The following is a 13,921-nucleotide window of genomic DNA, read 5'->3' on the forward strand; positions in this document are numbered from 1 at the left end:
CGAGACTAACGTAACAACTGTCATCCGAACAAGGACTCCAACATATCAAGTTCCATGTCAACAAGTGGCCATTGTGGCCCCGTCTAAAAAATTTAACAACAACCGTTTACAATTCATGTTCAACCTCAACAACAACAACAACAATGCTACCAACAACAACAACGTCAGTAACATTATCAACCACAACAAAAACAACTGCAACCACAATATCACCACCAACAACAAAGAGTAAGAAGGCCTGAAAGAAGGTTTGATCTGGTTCCTATGTCGTACAACCATATTCTACCATACTTATTAAGAGGATCACTTATACAACTAAGGGAGTTGGGACCCCCACCAGCGGTTCTTCCTCCCGGTTATGATGCAAATGCCAGTTGTGAGTTCCATTCTGGCGCTCCTAGGCATTCCATCGAGAATTTCAAAGCTTTGAAGTACAAAGTCCAAGATCTAATTTATTCAAAGGCAATTACGTTTGCATCCAACGACCCGAATGTAAACAACAATCATATGCCTCCGCACAATAAAGAAAATGTGAATATGGTAGAATTGGACGATGGAAGGAAAGTGATAACCTCTGTCAATGAATTAAAGACTCCGCTCATTGAAATCAAGAATTTACTCATGAAAAGTGATGCATTCTCAATTTGCACCAAGACTTGTGAACATTGTTTAATGGACCCACATCAGTGTGAGATATTGAAGGCCTCCATTCAGACTCTGATGAATCAAGGAATTCTTTTAATTGATTGACCCTCTACACTCAAAGACGTGTCCACTCTCTAAATACTATACGATGAAGTCCCCCTTCTACAAATTCTGTATGACCTATCTCAGTTAACTCTCTCAGTAAATCATATTGCTCTAATGGTAATAACGGTTCCGACACCATTCTCATACCTTGACACCAAGGTAGACCCATGGGTGTATGACTCTTCCGTCTGAAGGAGAATAGCGATCCAAAACACAGTGGAAATTAAAAAAATTCTCCTTTAGTGATCCTTACGAATGGGCATGATCAGTGATAGAATCGTTACCTCTTGTGGTGATTGAAACCTTTGATGCAGATCTAAGGAGTGATCACAAATGTTGAATGATGACAACGCCTCTACTCAGTCTACACGAACGAACTCCTTCAATCTCAGTACTAGCTGTTGCGAGTGAAGGCTTTAAGTGTGTGTGTGTGTGTGAGAGAGAGAGAGAGAGAGATAAACGAAATTTCAACTATACAAATGCTTATTCACAAGGGTTCTATTTATAGAACCACTTGTGTGAGCTGCAAGCTAAAAAGGCCACTTAAGTGTATGTGGCCCATATCTTATGATATGCCAAAATCACTTAAGCGTGTGGTACCTTACCAATTTTGTATTCTACTTAAGTACACCGTACCTTATGATGTTCTACAATTCACTTAAGTGCACCGTACCTAACGGTGTTCCTTAGTTACTCTATCTCTCATCAATTCGTCCTTTTATGTGTGACCCTGTAGGTTTTCACGACATTAGAAATTATATTAAATCACGTATTTAAAATAATAAACAATGAGTGGTCTCTAGCAACACATCACTGCTACCCAAGACACGAAAATTTCAAGTGATTTGACAAATCCTTTTGTGATAATACTTATGTGTATAATTACCCTTTTGCCCTTATGCCTATATTGAACATAAGGCATAGACCGTGTCATCCTTGTCCAGTTCAATATTGGGCCCTTAGACATTTATTCTGTTACACAGGATGGGCAAATTCCATCTAGGTCACTCATTTCCCTTAGCATGCTTCGTGGAGTACCCATCAACTGTCTTTATGGTCATCCAGTTACGGACAATGTTTGATCAACAATAAGGCACTCGACTCTAGATCTAGGGCCCATAGTGGTTTCAGGTCGAAGGGTGGTATATACCACTATCACCATGAGAATAACTTATGACATTTTGCATAACATTATATATAGTATTCTCATAGCAGGTCAATCCAGTATAAATATTACTCTTAATATTCATACCTATGTTTAAGACTTGATAATTCCTTATCCATGATCCATGAGATGTGATCATCAGTCTATATACATAATAGTCTTAATGATTTAATGTTATCCCATTTTACAACAAAGCTCGACTACAGATACTTTAAGAATAATGTCCTTGTGTTTAATGGGATCTCATGATTAAGTCACACTTGATACATTAAACGGACTAGCTATTATAGGGACTTTATTAAACAAACATAATGAATAAAAAGCCTTTTATTATTAATAAATAATTCGATATAAGTACCAAAAGTATTGGCCTCTAGGGCTTACACCAACAATATTCCACTAGCACTAGAGCCAATCAGGCATATCCCTAACGCCCATAGATCTAGTATGGCCATCATGCTTCTGTTGCGCAAGAGGCTTTGTTAGTGGGTCAAAAATATTTTCAAGTGTAGATACTCTGCATATTTTCACATCTCCTCTATCTATTATCTCTCGAATGAGGTGATAATGCCTAAGTATGTGTTTTGATCGTTGGTGAGATCTAGGCTCCTTAGTTTGTGCGATAGCACCATTGTTATCACAATAGAGATCAATGGGATCCATAATGCTAGGAACTATGCCAAGTTCACTAATGAACTTTTTGATCCAAACAACTTCCTTTGCTGCACTTGAGGCAGAAATATACTCGGCCTCGGTTGTAGAATCAACAACTGTATCTTGCTTTGAACTTTTCCAGCTCACAACGCCACCGTTTAAGCAAAACACATAACCAGATTGCGATCTAAAGTCATCCTTATCTGTCTGGAAGCTAGCACCGGTGTATCCAATTAAATCAATCTCTTCCTGACCTCCATATATCAAGAATGAGTCCTTAGTCCTTCTCAAATACTTAAGGATATTTTTGACAGCTACCCAATGAGCATCACCAGGATCAGATTGGTACCTACTCGTTGCAATTAAAGCATACAAGACATATGGTCGAGTATATAACATGGCATACATGATAGATCTTATTGCAGATGCATATGGAATCTTATTCATGCGATCCCTTTCTTCCTTAGTTGAAGTGGATTGTGTTTTTGATACTCTGATTAGTGCATTCTTATGCACTTTCTTCTACTATTTTACTTAGGCAAATCTATAGTTTATTATATTATTTTAAATATTTTAGTGTGTTTTAATATTTAAGTTAATTTTTGGCTTTATTTTATTTTCGTACTTTATTTTCAGCATAAATAGTTATTTGATACCTTATCACTATGCAGATCATAACTTGGGCTATAGGAGTCTGATTAACGCGTTCTAATATGCGTTGGAAAGCTAAGAGAAAGAAATACAAGTTTCATATTTAAGTCAAAAGAAGATTCAGAATTACGAAGGATCAAATAATTCGTTGAAGTTCCAGACTTAATTAAAATAGTTAGTTTGGGCCGGTTTTTGTAATTTTTAGGTCGGATCCCACAAGGGCCCGAATTTCCCTTTTATTATATTAGGTCTTTCACTGCTACATGAATCGTATTCTGAATTTTGATGATACAATATTTCTTAGATGATTTCATGGAGAACTAAAGTTCACGAGGTTGATCTGCTGTAATCGGTTTCCGTCGATACTTTGAGGTTTCTTAATTTTCAATCAAATGTCTTTTCCCTTTCAATATTTTGTTCTATATCTTGTATGCTGTATTCAAGTTCTATAGAATTTGTGTTGATTACTTTCGATTGATATATGTTCCATAATCGCGTTTGCTTAATTCGCGTGTGCTTAACCCGTTTGCTTAATTCGGAATCTGTTTGCTTAATTCAGAAATTAGGAACACATATCATATATTAGTATCAATGCGCTTGTTATTGTTACTTTAATCGAAAAGGGATTAGAATCCGCTTAGGACATGAAAATTATATTAACCAATGATAAGTTCGAAATCCAAATCAGTATATCAACTTATTTCATAATCACTTTTTATAATCACTTTTCATAATCACTTTTTATAATCACTTATTCCAAATTGAATCGAAACCCCCTATTTAGTTTTCTTATTTGGTTAATTTGTAAAGAGTCCTTGCGATACGATACTCGAGGTGTCGCTTCCCGTTTACTATATATTATTACTCGTTTTTGAACCTTGTACGACAATGAATCAAATTGGTGCCGTTGCCGGGGACTCTTGTAGATTTTAACCATTATTATAGTCTAACCATTATTATATTCATAAGTGTTCTGTTTTAACATTTTTTTTGTCCTAACTTTCTTGCGTTTTAGTCTTTTTGCGTTTTAGGATAAAAAAAATTGTTTGTTTAAGAAAATTGTATCAAACTATTCTGATTCTTTGGCGATTAACTAGGAAAAAATCAAGGATCAAAAACCTCTATTTAGAAACTAAATAGTGGAAGACGTCCTAAAATCCCGAAATTCCTTATTTTTCTATTGTTTTATGATTTTTTTTCTTCTGTTTTGGTAGTTTCAGAAAATTCCGAAAAAATTCCCAAAATTCTTAATTGACTTTCTTAGATTAATTTTTGTGTTTTTGTATTTTTTAATTTTATTTTAATCGATTTTTCCATATTACAATTGTTTTTACTTAATAGGGACATTGTTGATATTTTCCTATTTGTTGCTGCATTGCTAAATTAATTATGTGTTTTCTCATTGTTTGTTGATTTTCTTTTTCTTTTCTATTGAGTTTAACATGGTTGACCAAAGAACTCTGAGAGAACTTGTTGCCCCTGATGTTGATTATAATGCTTTGTGTATTGAATATCATGTTGCTGTCAAATCCTTGATTGAGAACATGTCACTTAACTCCCAACAGTTCACAACAATGGATAATTTTATGGTCCAAGCAAAAGATGTGAATGAGATTTAGATTCTTTCTCCCAATAAATCTCTAGAAACCAGAATTGATGAACTTACCTCTTTAGTGAAACAATTGATGTTACCCCTTTCACCACCACCACCACCATATAACCCTCCACAAGTAACCATATATTCACCTTTTGAACCTTCACTAGAGGAACTTGTCAAGCAAATGATTGTAAATAGTCTCCAATTTCAGCAGCGTGCAAATTATAGTATTCAAACTTTACAAACACAAATTGGACAACTTTCCACTTCAATGAATGTCATGCAACAAGCTCAAGGATCAAACCAACTACATGCCCAAACAGTAGTTAATTCAAAAGGCTCTAATGTGAGTGCAATTTCCTTGAGATCCGAAAAAGTTACAGAACTAGCCTTAGAAAAAAATAAAAAAATTGTTAGTGTAACACCTGAAAATAAAGTTGAACCTTCTATTGTTGTTGAGGTTGAAAAAAGTATGTATTACCAATCTCTTTCCCACAAAGAGTACTGAAAAATAAGAAGATTGACGAGGAAGAGCATTATGTTTTTCAAATAGAGTTGCTTTCTGAAGTTGTTGATGAAGCTTATTCTGATTTTTTTTTCATCTTTTCCAACTTTATCTGGTTTTGATGATATTTACTCATGTGATGATTGTACTAACACTAACCTTTGTGTTGTTTATGCTGAGATTGATGCCGCCTTACAGGGTGATAGTGTAAATGAAGTTGTTTATATAGCTGAAGCTCTTGACATTCCGGCTGCCCCAAACATACCATCCATTGAACAACCACATTCTGTAGAGCCTAAACCACTTCCCAATGATTCATATTATTCATCAAAACTTCAACTTAAGCAGAAACATAAGAAGGGAAATGGATGGACATTGGCTGACACTCATGATATTAGCCCATCCATATGTATGCATAGGATCTCACTTAAAGATGAAACAAAAGTAGTGAGGCAGCCCCGTAATCCTTTGATTCTTGATGTTGTGAAAAAGGAGATCACTTTCATGTGCCTATTCAACACTTTTACTTATCGAAGATTCTTCTTTGATCCTGGAATACAAGGAAAATGAACTAATCAAAATTTCAAGGTCAATGGACACTACCCAAAGCTACTCCATGAGAACCCGACTTTGGAAGAAGAGACTGTAGAAGAGCTCTCTTTGGGAAATGCTGCTTATGCAATCATTTATCCGCCTTGACTCCTCGGGTGTGTTCTTTCCTTTCTCTCACTTTTATTTTATATTTATGCTTTTTCATTGAGGACAATGTATGTTTTAAGTGTGGGGAGGGAACCATTTATTTGTTTTGTTTTTAGTTTTCCTCTATTTTGCTTTTTGTTTGCTTTCTTAAAAAAAATTGCATGTTTTTTCCTTTGGTTTTTGAGTTACAAATATGAGTATTTTTCTTAGTTATCTTGACTAAAGTGTTGTGGTGTGATGTGAAAAAAAATTGTGCATTTTTAGTATGATAGATAAGACTAAACTCTAAATTGTACATCATTTGTGGTAGATCAATTAACCTTGTGAGATTTTGAGCCTTATATGGATAACATACAAAATTCCATCTCTTTCTTTCTTGTGTGATTCACTCATGCCTGTTAGTCTCTAGAACTTGAATTGACTCTTGTTGATATTGTTGTTTACTTGTGCACACTGATATGATAAAGGCAGATCTTTTTTTTTGTTTTTTTAGTCAGTTAGCCGAAAAGTCAATCCTGAAATAATATAATCCCTTGTTTGAAACCCCCTTGAGCATGTTATCCTTTTTTTTGTTTAAAACTCATTACAATCCGGGAAGTGAAAAACAATGTTATATCACCCTATTCAAAGGGTTGAAAGAGTCTTGTTTGGAGTTGTGTGAGGTTGAATAATTATGTTTGTAATATTTCAGAAGTTGGTAGAAAAAGAAAAGAAAAATAGAAAAAGAAAATAGAAAATAAAAAAAATATGAATGAAAAAAAAATAGAAGGATGTATACATGTCAATACATACTCCTTATGAAAAGAAAAAAAGAGAAAGGAGAAGAAAAATATGAATAAAAACAGTTACTATAGAGTTGTTGAAGTGAATGAAATATTTTATAAATTCAACTCCCGCAGTTTCTTTCAAGTCTCTTTTGTCTCTTTGAATTTTAGCCTAGTACCCTGTAGGATTTATCTCACCTTTACCTTGGCCACGTTACAACCAAATAAAAGTCCTTTTGATCTTTGTATGCATGTATTTCAATTGTGGATGTTAGAGTCTTTTCAAGCTTATTGTAGTACTAACTTTCATGTTGTGTTTTGAGTGTAAATAGTTAATCTAAACACTTGAGAGTTGAGTGAATAATATTTTGTGATGATCTTACTGTTGTTGATGTACTCTTTGATAACATGTTTTCCTATCTACTTTGAGTGTCACAAAAAGTTGATTACTAACACCATATTCTTGAAGCTTAGACTTAGAACTTTTCTTGCACCTTGTATCTCGATAACCTTTGGAATTGCATGTTTTGTTTGTTCTTGTTTTTCTGTTTTGAGTTTTGAATTTATAATTTTGCTCGGAGTGCAAAAACTCAAGTATGGGGGAATTTGATCAGTGTATTTTGATGCACTTTATTCTACTATTATACTTACACAAATCTATAGTTTATTATATTATTTTTAATATTTTATTGTGTTTTAATATTTAAGTTAATTTTTGCCTTTATTTTATTTTCGTACTTTATTTTCAGCATAAATAATTATTTGATACCTTATCACTATGCAGATCATAACTTGGGCTATAGGAGTCGGATTGACGCGTTCTAATATGCGTTGGAAAGATAAGGGAGAGAAATACAAGTTTCATGTTGAAGTCAAAAGCATATTCAGAATTAAGAATGGTAGAATAATTTGTTGAAGTTCCAGACTTAATTAAAATAATTAGTTTGGGCCGGTTTTTGTAATTTTCGGGTCGGATCCCATAAGGGCCCAAATTTCCCTTTTATTATATTAGTTCTTTCACTGATACATGAATCCTATTCTGAATTTTGAGGACATAATATTTCTTAGACGATTTCATGGAGAACTAAAGTTCACGAGGTTGATCTGCTATAATCAGTTTTCACTGATACTTTGAGGTTTCTTAATTTTCAATCAAATGTCTTTTCCCTTTCAATATTTTGTTCTATGTCTTGTATGATTTATTCAAGTTCTATAGAACTTGTGTTGATTAATTTCGATTGATGTATGTTTCATAATCGCGTTTGCTTAATTCGCGTGTGCTTAACCCGTTTGCTTAATTCGGAATCTGTTTGCTTAATTCAGAAATTAGGAACACATATCATATATTAGTATCAATGCGCTTGTTATTGTTACTTTAATCGAAAAGTAATTAGAGTCAGCTTAGGACATGACAATTATATTAACCAATGATAAGTTAGGAATCCAAATCAGTAGATCAACTTATTTCATAATCACTTTTTATAATCACTTTTCATAATCACTTTTTATAATCACTTATTCTAAATCGAATCGAAACCCCCTATTTAGTTTTCTTATTTGGTTAATTTGTAAAGAGTTTTTGCGATACGATACTCGACCACCGGTTGCGGTATCAATCAGTTGTTGGACTTTATTTTAAGACCGTTCGCAAACATCTGCATTTGTTCAGTTGCATCCATATTATGGGTGGGGCTGGCTACCAGGACACTCTTGAATCTCTTATAGGCGTCTCCCAAAGTTTCCCCATCCTTCTGCTTAAAATTCATAATTTCATACTTCTTCCGCAGAAATACCGACGCTGGAAAATACTCATTCAGGAATGCCTTTTCCATTTCTTCCTAAGTTGTGATGCTACCGGCAGGTAAAGAATAAAACCATTCTTCAGCTTCTTCTGCTAAGGTAAACGGGAACATTCTCAACTTCTTGGCTTCTTCAGTGTGACCATCAATTTTCAGAGTGTTACTCATGGTCAGAAACCTCTGCAAATGCTTGTTTGCATCTTCATTCACTTTTCCAGTAAAATGCTTCCTTTCAAGCTGATTAATGGTACTCGGGTGCAGCTGGAAATTAGCCACGTTCACTAGTTGGTCGACAATAGTTAATCTGTCGGTTTGTGCATTGGCACCTCCGTAGTCTCCCAACATTCTTTCTGGTGGCGGTGGAACATCAGCCATAGTTTCGATCTCTCTATCGGAACCTGAATCTGAGCTTGAATGGATGGAAAGTTGTTCTTTGTCTGATTCTGATATGGCTAATTGAGCTTGTCTTAGTCTTGCCCGCAAGGTTCTCTCGATTTCTGCGTCAAAAGGAAAATCACCTGAGGCCTTACCTCGCATACAAATATCAGACACAGATTAGTTGATATAATCGAAATAAAATATTCAAAATACGGAAAATAAATTTTATTTGCAGAGAAACAAAATTTCAATTGAGATAATTTTAAACTTATATTTGGCAATCCCCGGCAACGGTGCCAAAAACTTGATCGGAAAAATAGCAAGTGTACTATTTTTTCCGATGTAGTAATAAGAGGGATGTTTCCCAAAGATCGATCTCGAGGATTGCGCAGCAATATAAGAGTAAACAGTCACTCAATTGAACAAAAGTAAGAGTTTGGGTTTGGTAAAATTCACTGTAAGGAAAAATAAAACAAATAAATATTTTCACAGATTAATATGATATGCCAAGGAAGGTGTATAAAAATCTCCTGTAATGATCCTTGAGTGTAGATCTCCTTAATACTCAACATTGTTTCAATTACCGGATCTTAAGATTATTTCCCCCTAAGACCTCGGAGAGAAACCTTTGGTATTCAATCTAACCTCTAAGTCCTTAGGTGATTATGATGAAACCAAGCATTTTAGTTTAACAAGAATAATCCGATAACCATAGGGTATCCCTAGTCCTAGGTGATATCTATTATGGTTTCACTGCATAAAAACCTTAACAATTGCAGTTCTGCTAATCATTAACCATACAACAATCTTAATTTTTGCCATAAAGAAAGCATTACACGAATCATACAGTGAAATTGATAACAAATAACATATATTAAGGAAAATCTAACATCAGAGTCATTACATGATCAATTCAGGGACACCCCCTGGCATTGGGGGGTTTAGCCTAACATATTATTCAAATCAGATACAAGATAAAATTGAGACATTACAAAAAGTTCGAAATTCCGTCGATCTTCAATCGCGTTCGCTCTTGAAGGATCTTCGTTCTTCTTCGCTTTCCACTGCTTCAATCTTGATCGTCTCTAATTTTTGGTCGTGTAAAAGTCCCTTTCTCCATATTCAAATCTCCTGTAAATAGTTCCTGATGACAATTTTTCTCTCGTAAAAGTCCAAAATGCCCTATGAGATAAGTTGTGCCAAAAATAACACAAAACTGGAAAATCAAGTGCCCAAGCAAACACTGGCCGTGTCAGGCAACACGCCAGGCCATGGTGGGCTTATGGGGCATAAGACCTTGACACGCCTGCTTAGGGAGGCTGACACGGGTTGTGTCAGCTTACACGGGCACCCGTGTCAGCTCCCTGTTTTCGTCTTCCATGACCCTTCTCCTGACACGGCCCGTGTTGAGCAACACGGGTGGCCGTGTCAGGGCTACTGTAGGTCCAATTTTCTTCTTCCGACGGGCCCGGAACGTCCGATTTGCTTGTCTATCCCTCTGGTACACTTGTTCACACTTGAAACCAAAATAACTACCACAAAAGGACATAAAATGGAGTATGATGATGCATATAACATGTAATCAACAAATGGAAACAACAATACCAAACATCTAAATTACTAAACAAAACAATAAAATAAGTGGACTAATGTGTTACCGACTTCTTACATAGGTGTCGAATGAGTGTCAGAAAACAAGAAGAATTGGAGACTGATCAAAAGGCTATAAAAAAATTCACGGGGTTGACTATGATGAAAACTTTTCACCAGTTGCAATGCTTAAATCTGTTCGGATTTTACTTGCTATCGCTGCATATCATGATTATGAAATATGGCAGATGGATGTCAAAACTGCTTTCCTTAATGGGAATATTCTTGAGGATGTGTACATGACACAACCTGAAGGATTTGACATACAAGAAGAAGCCCAAAAGATATGTAAGTTACAAAGATCAATCTATGGATTGAAGCAAGCTTCCAGAAGCTGGAATCTTCGTTTTGATGAAACAGTAAAACAATATGGATTCATCAAGAATGAAGATGAGCCTTGTGTCTACAAGAAGGTTAGTGGGAACATGATCGTCTTCCTGGTATTATATGTAGATGATATATTACTCATTGGAAACGATGTCTGTAACACCCCTTTTTATACCCCAAAATACTTAACATATAATCAGAGTGAATAAGCACACATATAAACAAAAGGCCGTCACATCTACGTTTTCAAAAACTAAAAGCTTTCAAAAACCTACATCTTTCATCATCGATATACAATACATCTGGTCATCTAAAATAACACATTTCAAATATCATGAATATACAAGAATATGCGTTTGCAGCGGAAAATAATGAATATTCATGCATTTCATAAAATGATTCATGTCCCATACCATGATCATCTCTCAATAATCTCTTCAAGATAAGATAAAACCATATCCAGAATATTTGGCACTATGGCCTCTCAAACAGCAAATTGCAATTAAACGTGTTCACAAGTAATAACATAATACATATCCAAATAAGATATGAGTTCAATACTACTATTCTACCCAGTGTTACATGACCAGAGCATTGACTCACTACCTAGTCTCTAAACCAAAACACAGAAACTCTCTGGATAAATCTCAAGTGAGCTACCGTCCACTTACTTCAGCAATACTACTCTTGAGTATCTGCACGATGCCCATGTAAAGGCAACATTCAAACAAAAGGGTGAGAATTCAAATCATTATGAAGAAGTATAATAAAGCACAATGATTAAATCAACAATTAAAGGAATTCATCACACCTTGTATAACCATGTAAATGATACTAACCAATATTTATTTCACATGTTTCAAGCATACATCAAAACTCAAGGAGTATAATATTAGAATCCAATGCTATATTCCCAAATATACACATAACTATGATCATCACATAATCACATATTTCGCCAAGTTATGTATCCAAACATCACCAAATTCAATTACCATATCTCATACACACATAACAATCACATCAATGCATATATTCAATTATCATATAACTCTAATGTGACTCAATGCAAGACATGTGACTCTATGCATGTGGTACCGCAATGTGAACCCAACGTTTCACCGCTTTCCGATTCAATATCTAGAATCCAAGCCACGCTTCCGATCCGGACAAAATCAAAGCCACTACGTCTATTTCCAATTAAGGATCAACATCTTCTACGCCTATTTCCCTTTAAGGATCAACGTCTATTACCATGTGAACCCACAGTTTCACCGCTTCCACCATAAAGCCAACCATGCCATGAATGAATGTACAAATACCAACAATATATGCAATTAAGATCATCTCTACCATCTTAACATTCCACATATAACCATAATTCAACTCTATGAATTATCCACCAATGGTACGTATACACATTCATAACAAATATATCAGTCACAAATATAGGCTAATTATCAAATACGCACACTTAGATTTTACTTCAAAATGAATACCGCTTTTAAAGTCTCAATTTTTCAATTTTCAACAGTGGTAACCGGTTAACGTATTTGGGTTAACCGGTTATTCTGAAAACAGAATACAATTCTGGGCAGATTTTTAAGTAAGTAACAGGTTAACGCTTTTAGGGTAACCGGTTAACACAAAAATAGAGTCAACGTCTGGGCAGGTTTTTAGCAAGTAACCGGTTAATGCTTTTAGGGTAACCGGTTAACACGAAAACAAAATACAGTTTCTGGGTAGATTTTTCAGCATGTAACCGGTTAACGCATTTGGGGTAACCGGTTACTCAGTGTAAACTTTGAATTTTACTGAACGTTACAATTACTGTAATGGTATTTAATAAACTAAGTGGCATGGAGAATTAGTGACGCTACAGTATAAAATATCAAATTGGATTCTCAATCTATCCCTCAATTTCACCCATATATCCATTCCAAACACAATTAATCATCACAATTCAAAGATTACTCATCAAAACCTAATAATTCCAAAACCATAAAAATTAGGGATTTCAACCTAAACATATTTCTACCCGTTGACCCAATCATACTAACCTATAATAATAAGGATTCTCCCCCTTACCTCTTCAATTTTTTGGAAACCGTAGCTTCTCTCTTGTACTTCCCCTCTTCTCCTTACTTTTCCTCTTTTCTTTCTCTATTGCCGTCAATGACCAAATGAATCCTACTTCTCACTCTCCTCACCTCTTACTATTATAGTATTATATTTGGGCTTAAAGAATGATACCTCTAATTTAATTAATAGGCCCAATAAGACCTAGTATTATAATATCTCTATTTAGTTCAAATAAATTAAACCAACACAATATACACGCCAAGTCAATTAATTAAATCAATTAGTATACTACCTAACAACCAATTAATTAATTAACACCCCAAACAAATAAAATAAATTAGTATAATAATATAAGAAATAAATACTAAAAAAAATGGGTTGTTACAACTCTCCCCCACTTAAAAGATTTTCGGCCTCGAAAATTACCTCAAACGAACAACTCCAGATACGATTCCTTCGTTTTATCCTCGAGTTCCCAAGTAATATTGCCATTGGCGGCTCCGCTCCATATCACTTTCACCAAAGCAATCTCCTTACCACGAAGTTTCTTCACTTCTCGATCTTCAATTCGCATAGGTGATGTATCAACCGTCAAATTATCTCTCACTTGAACATCATCTAATGGAACAACATGCGATGGATCCGCAATGTACCTCCTCAATTGAGACACATGGAACACATCATGAAGATTAGAAAGAGACGGTGGCAATGCAATCCGATATGCCACTTCACCTACCCTCTTGGAAATCTGATAAGGACCAATGAAATGCGGCGTCAACTTACGCGACTTCAAAGCTCTACCAACACCCGTTATTGGCGTAACTCAAAGAAACACATGCTCATCTTTCTCAAACTCAAGAGCCTTCCCCCTCTTATCATGATAACTCTTTTGACGACTCT

Source organism: Lathyrus oleraceus, chromosome 7 (assembly GCF_024323335.1).
Source record: "Lathyrus oleraceus cultivar Zhongwan6 chromosome 7, CAAS_Psat_ZW6_1.0, whole genome shotgun sequence".
Classification (NCBI taxonomy): domain Eukaryota; kingdom Viridiplantae; phylum Streptophyta; class Magnoliopsida; order Fabales; family Fabaceae; genus Lathyrus; species Lathyrus oleraceus.